The sequence below is a fragment of the Aquarana catesbeiana genome, linkage group LG01 (genome assembly GCF_042186555.1).
Source record: "Aquarana catesbeiana isolate 2022-GZ linkage group LG01, ASM4218655v1, whole genome shotgun sequence".
NCBI lineage: Eukaryota > Metazoa > Chordata > Amphibia > Anura > Ranidae > Aquarana > Aquarana catesbeiana.
The window spans coordinates 5,484,268-5,498,906 of record NC_133324.1 but is presented as its reverse complement, the minus strand read 5'-3'; the positions used below and the strand labels follow the sequence as shown (position 1 = coordinate 5,498,906).

General features: G+C 45.6%; 1 non-coding gene across 1 annotated transcript; it reads left to right on the top strand.

Annotated features, from left to right (window-relative positions):
• The first annotated feature begins 8,631 nt into the window (after positions 1-8,631).
• On the top strand, positions 8,632-8,703 carry TRNAE-UUC (transfer RNA glutamic acid (anticodon UUC)). The gene has a single exon. It is a non-coding gene; the product is annotated as a tRNA-Glu (tRNA).
• Positions 8,704-14,639: the final 5,936 nt, after the last annotated feature.

Here is a 14,639-nt window from a genome sequence, read left to right as displayed (position 1 = left end):
ATGGTCGGCTTGTGTTCCTCGGATTGGTCAGTTGGGGACAGGAATGCCTTTGTGTCCCCGCCTTCTTTGTATATTCATAATGTGGGCGGTGTGTTGAATGTCTAGAGGGCGGAGTCTTGTCAGTAAGGTGGGCGGGGTTAGTGAGTCTGCTACACTTCCCATAGGAAGCACGTAGCTCAGCGAAGCTGGCCCCCCTACAATCAGCACAAATAAAAACTCAAGGTCTTTCTTTAGTGCTACGTTTGTGCTGTTTTGTGCCGCAAAAATTTACATTTGTGCTGCTTTTATTTTTAAGATATTAGCAATTGTTTTTTCCAGGCTATGACATCACCTAGCCCCCCTACAATGCCCAAATGACACAAAACTGGTCTCGTTGGTTAGTGCTATGTTTGTGCTCTTTTGTGCTGCTAAAATTTCCGTTCTATCTTTTATTGTTTACGCGTTATTAATGATTTATTAAAGGTCACCAAAAAGTCACTCAGCCCCCCTACGACACCCAAATGACACAAAACTTCTCGTTGGTTAGTGCCTCATTTGTGCTGGTTTGTGCTGCTAAAATTTTTATTTGTGCTGTTATGGTTTTTTAGTTATAACAGCTTGTTTTTATATTTGTGCTTTTTTTGTGTCATAATAATAAAAATTTGTACTGCTTTTATTTTTAAGATAATAGCAATTTGTTTTTTCCAGATGATGACATCACCCCGCTCTCCTGTCACATACCTAGTTAGTGAGCTCCTGGTTAGAAAGCAGCCATGGGAGCACAGTGAGGTCTGAGTGCCTGTGATCCGTCCAGTAGACTGCGTGGTGGCAGCAGTCAGCAGGTGGATGTGGTGGCAGAACCAGCCGGTGGCAGATGAGCTGGCACTGAGCTTGGCTGGTGGCAGACTGTGGGGAAGCAGCTGGAAGCAGGAGACAGATGAGACCTTGCTGGGCTGAATGAGCAGGATGCAGGGTCAGATGAGCCGGATCCATAATGGTCAGGCAGATCAGGCATAGACGGCACGCAACAGGATAATCAGGTCACAAACCAAGTCAGCAACAGGAGGTAGATCAGGCAAGAAGAGAAGGCAGAAGCAGAATCCAGAGACAAGCCAAGGTCAGGGCAGGTAGCAGTCAAACGGAGGTCAGGAGCAAGCTGGGTTAGGATCAGAGGTCAAACACAGGAATCAGGAATGAACACACAGAAGCGGCACACCAAATTGCAGCCTGTTTAAATAGTGTGTCTGGTGCCAGCATTGGTGACAGGCTCACGCTCATCTGCCCAGCCAGTTGCCAGTCTGCGCATGCGCATATGTATGTACAGGGAGACATCATTTGTGCTATGCAAAAGCCTTCCCTGACACCCCCTACAACAGCCAAGCAAAATGAAAATGGGCTGGTTGGTTAGTGTCACGTTTGTGTTGGTTTGTGCCTATTTTCTTTCCATTCTATCTCCTTTTGTTTTTCATTTATTGTTGATTTATTAAAGGTCACCAAAGGTTACCCAGCCCCCCCTACAAGAGACAAAGGGCATGAAACTGGGCTGGTTGGTGCCTCCTTTGTGCTGGTTTGTGCTGTTTAAATATCAGTTCTACCACTTTTTGTTTTTCAGTTATTTACTATTTAACGCGTTTAACAGCGTCTCGTGTGCATGAGGCCATATAGTATCTAATAACATGGGATGCCAAGTGGGTGGGGTTTGATCTAATAAAAACAAACTTTTATAATTAAGAAATCAAAGCAGCACACATAATAATTTTAACAGCACAAACGCAGCTCTAACCAACCAACCCAGTTTCATGTGTAGGGGGGGCTGAGTGACCTTTGGTGACCTTTAATAAATAGTAAATAACTGAAAAACAAAAAGCGGTAGAACTGATATTTAAACAGCACAAACCAGCACAAAGGAGGCACCAACCAGCCCAGTCTCATGCCTTTTGTCCCTTGTAGGGGGGCTGGGTAACCTTTGGTGACCTTTATTAAAAAACTGAATAACTTGGGGGTTCAAACAATAACTGAAAAACAAAAGGAGATAGAATGGAAAGAAAATAGGCACAAACCAACACAAACGTGACACTAACCAACCAGCCCGTTTTCATTTTGTTTGGCTGTTGTAGGGGGTGTCAGGGAAGGCTTTCGCATAGCACAAATGATGTCTCCCTGTACATACATATGCGCATGCGCAGACTGGCAACTGGCTGGGCAGATGAGCGTGAGCCTGTCACCAATGCTGGCACCAGACACACTATTTAAACAGGCTGCAATTTGGTGTGCTGCTTCTGTGTGTTCATTCCTGATTCCTGTGTTTGACCTCTGATCCTAACCCAGCTTGCTCCTGACCTCCGTTTGACTGCTACCTGCCCTGACCTTGGCTTGTCTCTGGATTCTGCTTCTGCCTTCTCTTCTTGCCTGATCTACCTCCTGTTGCTGACTTGGTTTGTGACCCGATTATCCTGTTGTGTGCCGTCTATGCCTGATCTGCCTGACCATTATGGATCCGGCTCATCTGACCCTGCATCCTGCTCATCCAGCCTGCTACAGCTCATTCAGCCCAGCAAGGTCTCATCTGTCTCCTGCTTCCAGCTGCTTCCCCACAGTCTGCCACCAGCCAAGCTCAGTGCCAGCTCATCTGCCACCGGCTGGTTCTGCCGTCACATCCACCTGCTGACTGCTTCCACCACGCAGTCTACTGGACTGATCACAGGCACTCATACCTCACTGTGCTCCCATGGCTGCTTTCTAACCAGGAGCTCACTAACCAGGTATGTGACAGGAGAGCGGGGTGATGTCATCATCTGGAAAAAACAAATTGCTATTATCTTAAAAATAAAAGCAGTACAAATTTTTATTATTATGACACAAAAAAGCACAAATATAAAAACAAGCTGTTATAACTAAAAAACCATAACAGCACAAATAAAAATTTTAGCAGCACAAACCAGCACAAATGAGGCACTAACCAACGAGACCAGTTTTGTGTCATTTGGGTGTCGTAGGGGGGCTGAGTGACTTTTGGTGACCTTTAATAAATCATTAATAACGCGAAAACGATAAATAATAGAACGGAAATTTTAGCAGCACAAAAGAGCACAAACATAGCACTAACCAACGAGACAAGTTTTGTGTCATTTGGATGTTGTAGGGGGGCTGAGTGACCTTCGGTGACCTTTAATAAATCATTAATAACGCAAAAACGATAAAAGGTAGAACAGAAATTTTAGCAGCACAAAACAGCACAAATGTAGCACTAAAGAAACACACTTGAGTTTTTATTTGTGCTGATTGTAGGGTGGGCAAAGTGAGTGGGGTTTGAAAAAAAAAAAAAAATGTTATAACTTAAAAACCATAACAGCACAAATAAAAATTTTACCAGCACAAACCAGCACAAACGTAGCACTAACCAACGAGACCAGTTTTGTGTCATTTGGACATTATAGGGGGGCTGAGTGACCTTTGGTGACCTTTAATAAATCATTAATAACGAGAAAACGATAATAGATAGAACGGAAATGTTAGCAGCACAAAACAGCACAAACGTAGCACTAACCAACGAGACCAGTTTTGTGTCATTTGGACATTATAGGGGGGCTGAGTGACCTTTGGTGACCTTTAATAAATCATTAATAACGAGAAAACGATAATAGATAGAACGGAAATGTTAGCAGCACAAAACAGCACAAACGTAGCACTAACCAACGAGACCAGTTTTGTGTCATTTGGGCATTGTAGGGGGGCTGACTGACCTTTGGTGACCTTTAATAAATAATTAATAACACAAAACGATAAAAGGTAGAACGGAAATTTTAGCAGCACAAAACAGCACAAATGTAGCACTAAAGAAACACACTTGAGTTTTTATTTGTGCTGATTGTAGGGTGGGCAAAGTGAGTGGGGTTTGAAAAAAAAAAAACTGTTATAACTTAAAAACCATAACAGCACAAATAAAAATTTTAGCAGCACATACCAGCACAAACGTAGCACTAACCAACGAGACCAGTTTCGTGTAATTTGTGCATTGTAGGGGGGCTGACTGACCTTTGGTGACCTTTAATAAATCATTAATAACATGAAAATGATAAAAGATAGAACGGAAATTTTAGCAGCACAAAACAGCACAAACGTAGCACTAACCAACGAGACCAGATTTGTGTCATTTGGGCATTATTGGGGGGCTGAGTGACCTTTGGTGACCTTTAATAAATCATTAATAACGCAAAAACGATAAAAGATAGAACAGAATTTTTAGCAGCACAAAACAGCACAAACATAGCACTAACCAACGAGACCAGTTTCGTGTCATTTGGGTGTTGTAGGGGGGCTGACTGACTTTTGGTGACCTTTAATAAATCATTAATAACGCAAAAACGATAAAAGGTAGAACAGACATTTTAGCAGCACAAAACAGCACAAATGTAGCACTAAAGAAACACTTGAGTTTTTATTTGTGCTGATTGTAGGGTGGGCAAAGTGAGCGGGGTTTGAAAAAAAAAAAAAAAACTGTTATAACTTAAAAACCCTAACAGCACAAATAAAAATTTTAGCAGCACAATCCAGCACAAACGTAGCACTAACCAACGAGACCAGTTTCGTGTCATTTGGGCATTGTAGGGGGGCTGAGTGACCTTTGGTGACCTTTAATAAATCATTAATAACGAGAAAACGAGAAAAGATAGAACGGAAATGTTAGCAGCACAAAACAGCACAAACGTAGCACTAACCAACGAGACCAGTTTTGTGTCATTTGGGCATTGTAGGGGGGCTAGGTGATGTCATAGCCTGGAAAAAACAATTGCTAATATCTTAAAAATAAAAGCAGCACAAATGTAAATTTTTACGGCACAAAACAGCACAAACGTAGCACTAAAGAAACACACTTGAGTTTTTATTTGTGCTGATTGTAGGGGGGCCAGCTTCGCTGAGCTAAAGCACAGGCCCTCCAATTTCTTTATTTGGATGAACTTTATTATAACAAACATTTAGTAGACAGAGGGAGGGAGGTCACGTGATCCCCAGACAGATCATGTGATCTAGATCTATATATAATGTATAGAATTCACTGACAAAAATATTTTAGATTTAAAGAAGAAATAAATTCCTGAAATGTTGGATGTGAGATCTCTGAGAACTCCGCCCACATGACATCCTCCAATCACTGACAATTAAATATAAAACGGTCCAATGAGGAACGGCTTGTCTTTGGCAGACTAAGATCTTCCCAGCAGTCCAGCTTCATCCACATGTTACATTCTACAGAAACATACAACAAGAAGCTGCAGTCCCACCACAAGTTACAGGAATGAAGTGCTTGGCTCTTCTGCCTGGCAGCACCGGGGTCTTCAATTCCCAACCACAGCGCCCCCTGCCTGGAGTTTGCATGTTCTCCCTGCGCCTGCGTGGGTTTCCTCCCACACTACAAAGACATGCTGGGGGGTAGATTGGCCCCTAGTATGTGTATGAATGTGAGTTAGGGAGATTAGATTGTAAGCTCCTTGGGGGACTGATCATTATCACATGGCCTACCTCCTCCCCTCCCCCGATACCTGCAGCTTTCCTGCCAATCCCCTGGACAGGTTTGTTGGTGGCGGAGCGTCCTCTGGGCTTGTACGGCCCTCTGTGGAGACAACAATTACACAGCGAGACCCTTTATCTCCATAGCAACAGTGACACCCTTTATCTCCACAGCAACAGTGAGACCCTTTATCTCCACAGCAACAGTGAGACCCTTTATCTCCACAGCAACAGTGAGACCCTTTATCTCCACAGCAACAGTGAGACCCTTTATCTCCATAGCAACAGTGAGACTTTTTATCTCCATAGCAACAGTGACACCCTTTATCTCCATAGCAACAGTGACACCCTTTATCTCCATAGCAACAGTGAGACCCTTTATCTCCACAGCAACAGTGAGACCCTTTATCTCCATAGCAACAGTGAGACCCTTTATCTCCATAGCAACAGTGAGACCCTTTATCTCCATAGCAACAGTGAGACTTTTTATCTCCATAGCAACAGTGAGACCCTTTATCTCCATAGCAACAGTGAGACCCTTTATCTCCACAGCAACAGTGAGACCCTTTATCTCCACAGCAACAGTGACACCCTTTATCTCCACAGCAACAGTGACACCCTTTATCTCCACAGCAACAGTGAGACCCTTTATCTCCATAGCAACAGTGACACCCTTTATCTCCACAGCAACAGTGACACCCTTTATCTCCACAGCAACAGTGAGACCCTTTATCTCCACAGCAACAGTGAGACCCTTTATCTCCATAGCAACAGTGAGACTTTTTATCTCCATAGCAACAGTGAGACCCTTTATCTCCACAGCAACAGTGACACCCTTTATCTCCACAGCAACAGTGAGACCCTTTATCTCCACAGCAACAGTGAGACCCTTTATCTCCACAGCAACAGTGAGACCCTTTATCTCCATAGCAACAGTGAGACCCTTTATCTCCATAGCAACAGTGAGACCCTTTATCTCCATAGCAACAGTGAGACTTTTTATCTCCATAGCAACAGTGAGACCCTTTATCTCCACAGCAACAGTGAGACCCTTTATCTCCATAGCAACAGTGAGACCCTTTATCTCCATAGCAACAGTGAGACCCACCCCCATAACCCAGAAATTATGGGGAGCCACTTCTAAGAAAATGTGCCCCTCACCCCCCCATAACACCAACAATAAAAACATTTTCCTTGATTTACAATGTAACATATGGGGGAGAAATTTAAAAAAAAAAAAAGATTTGGCAGTGAAAGTGGCAGTTAAAATGTGTGTGTGTAGGGGGAGGGGAGGGGAGGGGGAGGGGTTATTTTTTGCTAAACAAACTAAAAAAGACCCAATTTTTGACCAAAAAAACTTTTTTCTTAGTTTGTCATAAAATGTTGTTTTCTCCTTCACTGATGTGCACCAATGAGGAAGAGGGAGAGAGGGAGGAAAAGAGAGGGGGAGTTGGGGGAAAGAAAGGGGTGTGGGGGGCTCCCCCCAAGCCCCACCCACCTTCTTTCCTCCAACCCCTCCATCCCCTATCCTTTCCTCCCTCTCTCCCTCTTCCATACTCCCCCTCCCCTTTGTTCTACCTTTCCCTTTAGAATGAGATATTTTTGATCAACCTTAAAGCTTAATATCTACATTTGGACAAGTAAGACAATTGGCTGTTCCTAGAAGAAGACTCAACAAAAAGTCTGAGGAACCCTCCCAGGGATCAGGTACGACTGTACCAACACAGGTCCCTACACTGGTGGCGGCTGCCACGCCAGTAATCGGAGGGTCCTCCCATCAGCCCTCTATTTCCCTTTCTGCAGGTTCTGCAGAAGCTTTAGGGTTAATCAAAAATATCACATTCTAAAGGGAAAGGTAGAAGAAGGGGGAGGGGGAGAATGGAAGAGGGAGAGAGGGAGGACAAGAGGGGGATGGGAGGTTGGGGGAAAGGAAGGGGTGTAGGGGTTCCCCCCAACCCTCACCCCCTTTTTTCTCCAACCCCGCCCCCCTCCTTTCCTCCCTCTCTCCCTCTTCCATACTCCCCCCTCCCCCTTGTTCTACCTTTTCCTTTAGAATGTGATATTTTTGATTAACCTTAAAGCTTAATATCTACATTTGGACAAGCAAGACAATTGGCTGTTCCTAGAAGAAGACTTAATAAAAAGTCTGAGGAACCCTCCGAGGTACCAGGAACAGCTGTACCAACACAGGTCCCTACACTGATGGTGTCTGACACTCCAGTAACCGGAGGGTCTTCCCATCAGCCCTCCATTTTCGTTTTTGGAGCTTCTGAATTGCCAACTATTAATGTAGCTGGACAGACAAGACAATTGGCTGTTCCTAGAAGATTTTTGAGGCGTGTGTTGGACCGGCTATGAGGGGCGGTTGAAGGCCGGTAGGCTTTTGAGGCGTGTGTTGGACCGGCTATGAGGGGAGGTTGGAGGCCGGTATGTTTTTGAGGCACGTGTCTTCCCACCTCTGGAACTCTTTTTGTCTTCAGAGGCGGGAGGAGTCTTTCCAGCTTTATTTAGACTTTATTTGCTGGAGAAATGAGAATTCTTCCCACCTGTGAGGTCCTTTATGGAGAAGTCCAAGGCCTCACTTACACGGGGTGTATGAATCTGTACCCTGTGTGGGGGCTGTGTTTACCCTAAAAAAGACATCCATGCGGGTGCAGTTGCGCGGACGCACCCTGGGTGTGTTCGGGGCCGTGCACCGGCACCCACACAGATGTCACATTGGGTACAGCCACTGCACCCCAGTTGACAGCAATGGGACTGCCTACACGGGATGCTGGGAACACCTGTGCATCCCCATTCCGGTAAACACGGCCCTCCCATGGGGTACAGATTCATACCCTCCATGTGAATAAGACCTAAGTGTTATATACATAGATTGTAGTTTAGGATAAATTTGGATTTCTTCTGGAGGCGCTTTGAGTGGACAGAACTGATGTACTCCGCTCAGCGGGGGCGGGCCTTAGAGAACAGAGGCCGCATACAGGCAGCACAGAGGCTTAGGGGTTAGTCTTGTAGTACTGGGGTCCATGGTTCAAATCCTGACCAGGACACTATCTGCATGGAGTTTGCATGTTCTCCCTGTGCTTGCGTGGGTTTCCTCCGGGTATTCCGGTTTCCTCCCACACTACAAAGACATGCTACCTTGCGTTGGTGGTGCAGTGGTGAGCATAGCTGCCTTTCAAGCAGCTGACCCGGGTTCGATTCCCGGCCAACGCCTTCTCCAATACTTGGAGTCCTCAGAGAGAAAAGCGCTATACAAGGGTGGAATGAAGAATGAAGTGAATGTGTGGAATGTTTGAGGAAGAAAATGTTCCCCCAGAATCTATAGAAGGTGAACCCAGCAACTGATAGAAGACGCTTAGAGCCGGTTCACACAGGGGCGGCACGACTTGCAGGTCGCCTCAGCGAGGCGACCTGCAAACGACTTCTGAGGCGACTTGCAAAACGACTTCTGTATAGAAGTCTATGCAAGTCGCCCCAAGTCGCCCCCAAAGTAGTACAGGAACCTTTTTCTAAGTCGGAGCGACTTGCGTCGCTCCTATTAGAACGGTTCCGTAGCACAGAACGGGAGGCGACTTGTCAGGCGACTAGGTCGCCTGACAAGTCGCCCCTATGTGAACCGAGCCTTAGGCTGCGATCACACCTAGGCCTTCCGGATCGTGGGTGGAATTACTGCGATTCCATATTGTGATCCAGTTATTTTCAATGGCACCCCAATCATGGGACAATATTGTCACCTGACAAATCACACACAAAAAAATTGTGGGACGCCTATTCCCGATAGGCCGTCAGGCAACAATCACGGCAAAATCACGCCTCGATTGGGATGATATTGAAAGTAAAGGGATCGCAAGCGTGTGCTGCGTTTTGCACCGATTCGGGAATCCAGAACACCTAGGTGTGACCAAATCCTCGCCGTGCCCATCATACGACAAGAACTTCCTGCACAAACGTCCCCCCAACATGAATAATACACCCATACCCCCCCAACATGAATATTACACCCATACCCCCCCAACATGAATATTACACCCATACTCCCCCCAGCAGGAATATTACACTCATACTCCCCCCATCAGGAATATTACACCGACAAGCCCCAACATGAATATTACACCCATACCCACCCAACATGAATATTACACCGACACCCTCCCAGCAGGAATATTACACACATACCCCCCCAGCAGGAATATTACACCCATACCCCCCCCAACATGAATATTACACCCATACCCCCCCATCAGGAATATTACACTCATACGCCCATCAGGAATATTACACTCATACGCCCATCAGGAATATTACACTCATACTCCCATCAGGAATATTACACCCATACTCCCCAACATAAATATTACACCCATACCCCCCCATCAGGAATATTACACTCATACTCCCATCAGGAATATTACACCCATACTCCCCAACATAAATATTACACCCATAACCCCCCATCAGGAATATTACACTCATACCCCCATCAGGAATATTACACCCATACTCCCCAACATAAATATTACACCCATACCCCCCCATCAGGAATATTACACTCATACTCCCATCAGGAATATTACACCCATACTCCCCAACATAAATATTACACCCATACCCCCCCATCAGGAATATTACACTCATACTCCCATCAGGAATATTACACCCATACTCCCCAACATAAATATTACACCCATACCCCCCCATCAGGAATATTACACTCATACTCCCATCAGGAATATTACACCCATACTCCCCAACATAAATATTACACCCATAACCCCCCATCAGGAATATTACACTCATACGCCCATCAGGAATATTACACCCATACTCCCCAACATGAATATTACACCCATACTCCCCCAGCAGGAATATTACACCCATACCCCCCAACATGAATATTACACCCATACCCCCCCATCAGGAATATTACACCCATACCCCCCCAACATGAATATTACACCCATACCCACCCAACATGAATATTACACCCATACCCCCCAACATGAATATTACACCCATACTTCCCCATCAGGAATATTACACCGACACCCCCCAACATGAGTATTACACCCATACTCCCCCCCATCAGGAATATTACACCCATACTCCCCCCATCAGGAATATTACACCGACACCCCCCAACATGAATATTATACCCATACCCACCATGAATATTACACCGACACCCCCCCAGCAGGAATATTACACACATACCCCCAGCAGGAATATTACACCCATACCCCACCAACATGAATATTACACCCATACCCCCCCAACATGAATATTACACCGACACCCCCCATCCTGACACTGACATCCCCCAGGAATATTACACCGACACCCCCCATCCTGACGTCCCCCCAGGAATATTACACCGACACACCCCATCCTGACACTGACATCCCCCCAGCAGGAATAAGAAAATAAGGATGATCCTCAGCTCCATCTAGTGGTCATAATGCAGTACATGTATGACAGGAAGCTACACAGACCAATAGGGTGGTTAGAGGGTTGGAAAGGGGAGGCCACGGCGTGTCCATGCCCAGTAAGTGCCAAAATATTTCCTCTGCTCGGGGGTCCACACTTAAGGCAAGGTGATTTCCATTCTAGCAGCAGATTTGATAGAAAATAAAGTGTGTGGCTGTGGTGAAGCAGGGGCTGTTATCTGCTAGTACTTACCCTTGGAGGATCTTCGGCAGGCTTTGGCACACAGCGCTCTTTGTTGCTCCACTTCATCTTTCTCTTGATATTCACTTAACAAGGAGCTGAGGTATTCTTCCTGTGACAAGAAGAAGGGAAGACGTAAGAGTCCCTATCCTGGACAAGAAGAGCTCAGCAATCAAGGCTTCATAGCAGGACTCCAGGCAGACCTTAAAGTGGACCTCTCAGCAACTTTACAAGTCTGCATGAAGAAATAGAATATACCGTATTCTTCTATCCCTTCTACAAGTGCAAAAATGTCACTTTTCATGCTGCCGGAAATATACAGAGCTCAGAACTTTCTGCTCTCGTTGTCTCTGGACTGTTTTCAGTCCCAGTTCTCTATGTGGACTACAAAACATCACCTCACTATGTTATAGACAGGGGGGGAGTATTCTGTAGTCCAAACACACTTTCTGTCCTACGGTGACAACGTCTCCATAGATTCAGTACAATGAGTGTTGTCACCCTAGGACAGGAAGTTACTGGAAGGATCAAAGACAAAGGGAAAAGAAAAATAGGATTTTTTTATAACAGCTTACCTGTAAAATCATTTTCTTTTGAGGTACATCACGGGACACAGAGCCTCAATAATTACTGATGGGTTATAGGGTATCACTAGGTGATTGGACACTGGTCACACCCTAGACAGGAAGTTCAACCCCCTATATAATCCCTCCCCCTTCCTGGGGATGCCTCAGTTTTGTAGCAAAGCAATATAAGTGTATTAGAAGAGGGGTGGGACCTCTGTGTCCCGTGATGTACCTCAAAAGAAAAGGATTTTTACAGGTAAGCTGTTATAAAAAATCCTATTTTCTTTCTCGTACATCACGGGACACAGAGCCTCAGTAATAACTGATGGGATGTCCCAGAGCAATGCTATTTGAGGGGAGGGGACCACACAAAGTAGGGTGTAATCAGACCTGAGGACCTCGTACCGCTGCCTGCAGCACACTGCGCCCAAAGACGATATCCTCATGCCTTCTCACATCCACCTGATAAAATCTGGTGAATGTATGGACTGAAGACCAGGTTGCGGTCTTGCAGATTTGAGCCATAGAGGCCTGGTGATGCACCGCCCAAGAAGCACTAATAGTCCTTGTAGAGTGTGCCTTGATTTGAAAAGGTGGAATTTTTCTGTTTCAAACCGTAAGCTTAAATAATCAATTGTCGAATCCATTTAGAAATGGTAGACTTTGACGCTGCCTGTCCTCTATTGGCACCTTCTGGCAGCACGAACAAAACATCCGTTTTGCGAATTTGAGCAGTTGCTTCCAGATAGGCCCTGACTGCTCTTACTACATCCAAAGAATGTAGTGACCTTTCTTCTGTAGAACAGGGATCTGGAAAAAAGGAAGGCAGAACAATGTCTTGGTTTAGATGAAAATCTGAAACCACTTTCGGTAGAAAGCTAGGATGAGGGCGCAATACCACTCTATCCTTGTGTATGATTAAATAAGGCTCTTTACAGGAAAGAGCTGCTAATTCTGATACTCTTCTAGTAGAAGAAATGGCTACCAGAAAAAATGAACTTTCTTGTCAACAAGACCAAGGGAATTTGACGTATTGGTTCAAAAGGCTGTTTCTGTAAAACTGACAGAACCAAATTCAAGTCCCAGGGGTTTAGGGGCGCCCTAACCAGAGGATTAAGACGCGTTACCCCCTGTATAAAGCTTCGGACTAAACTATGCGAAGCAAGCGGCCGTTGAAATACTACTGACAAGGCCGAGACCTGGCCCTTGATGGTACTCAAGGCCAGCTTCTTTTCTAATCCCATTTGTAGAAAGTCAAGAATTCTACTTATGACATATTTTCTGGGATGCCAAGCCCTGGATACACACTAGGAGATCTAAGCTTTCCAGACTCTTATGATAAATCATTCTGGAAGCTGGCTTTCTTGCATTCATTAAGATACAAATCACAGCAGCGCATGCGCGGTAGCTTCTAAGATGGCCGCGAGTCACTGAAGCTCCGCTCCACCACGGCCCTGCGTTACTCACCGGACCTAACGGAGCGAACGTAAGCACAGAAAACCGGGCGCAATTTGTGGGGGAGATCTCCCAGAACCTGTGGGGCAAAACCGCACAAGCCAGGAGAAGTTTAATTAGTCAGATGACCGCGGCGCCCAGCCCGGTCAGCTATGCCAAGATGGCGGCGGCTACACGAGGCGCACACAGCACAGGGGAAGAAGACGAATCGATTGCAGACCAGGATGTTCGGTCCCCACTGTCACCAGGTACCGATTTCTCTCCTCTGCCCATGGGAGCTTCTCCTGCCTCTACAGAATCCCTGCTAGGCAGACTACAGAAAGGTCTCCCCTCCACTCCTATGCTGGACCCACACACAGGCCTCTTACTATCTGACGCAGAGGAGCATACTAACCCTCCTGTCCCCACTGACTTTCCCTCCATGATGGAGGCTTTCTCCCACCTGCTCTCACAGAGTCTGGCTAGAAATGCTGCTCAAATAACCTCCTCCATCCATGCTGATCCAGATGTATATAGTGTAGCGCTGATTGGAATAAGAATTTTTCAAATTACAAAAAATCAATATATCAAACCATTATTCCTAACCTATGTATTTCAAAAAACATTGAGAGTGAATTCCAATAGGCACCTATTACATATAAGATCTAAAAAATAAAAAGTCCAACATAGATGGTGGTGTTCTACACCACGTGAAATAGCAAACTGAGAAGAAGTGATATAAAATAAATGGGTCCTCCGTGTGAAAGCAATGCAGGCTTACCGGAACCGTTGGACTCAGAGAGACGTATGTCACCTGAGTCAATAACGCTTGTGTTGCCACCAAGATGCTAAGCGATCGTTCAACATATGAGAGATTGACTAGTGATCCCACGGAGAAATATAAGCACCAACTAAGTTTATTGGTGGACTGGGGGTATGACACAGGCGCTTTGAATGGGAAAGAAAGAAGATATCTGGTACCAAGTGCGTGTAGGATTCCAGTAATCTACACGTTACCTAAAATCCACAAGGATGCCAAAGTACCCCCAGCACGACCCATCGTGAATGGGATAGGATCAGTAACAGCGCGGCTTGGAGAGTATTTAGATAAATTCCTCCAGCCCAGTGTGAAAATCACGAAGGCATATCTTAAAGACACCTCTGACCTCCTCCAACATTTGAGTGAGGTGTGTCTTAATCCCATCACCGAGACCTATTTGGTCACGGCCGATGTGGCCTCCCTCTATACGGTCATTCAGCATGAGGACGCCTCCTTGTCATTGAATTGGGCATTAAGCAGGAGAGAGGACATTCCTGACATGCAGAAGCGTTTTTTGGGCCATGCCCTGACCTTCTGCATGTCACATAATTATTTTTGGTGGAATGGTCACTTCTTCTCTCAGCAGGTTGGCGTGGCTATGGGAGCTAAGTATGCCCCTAGCCTCGCCAACCTGTTCATGGCAGAGTGGGAGGACAGATTTATAT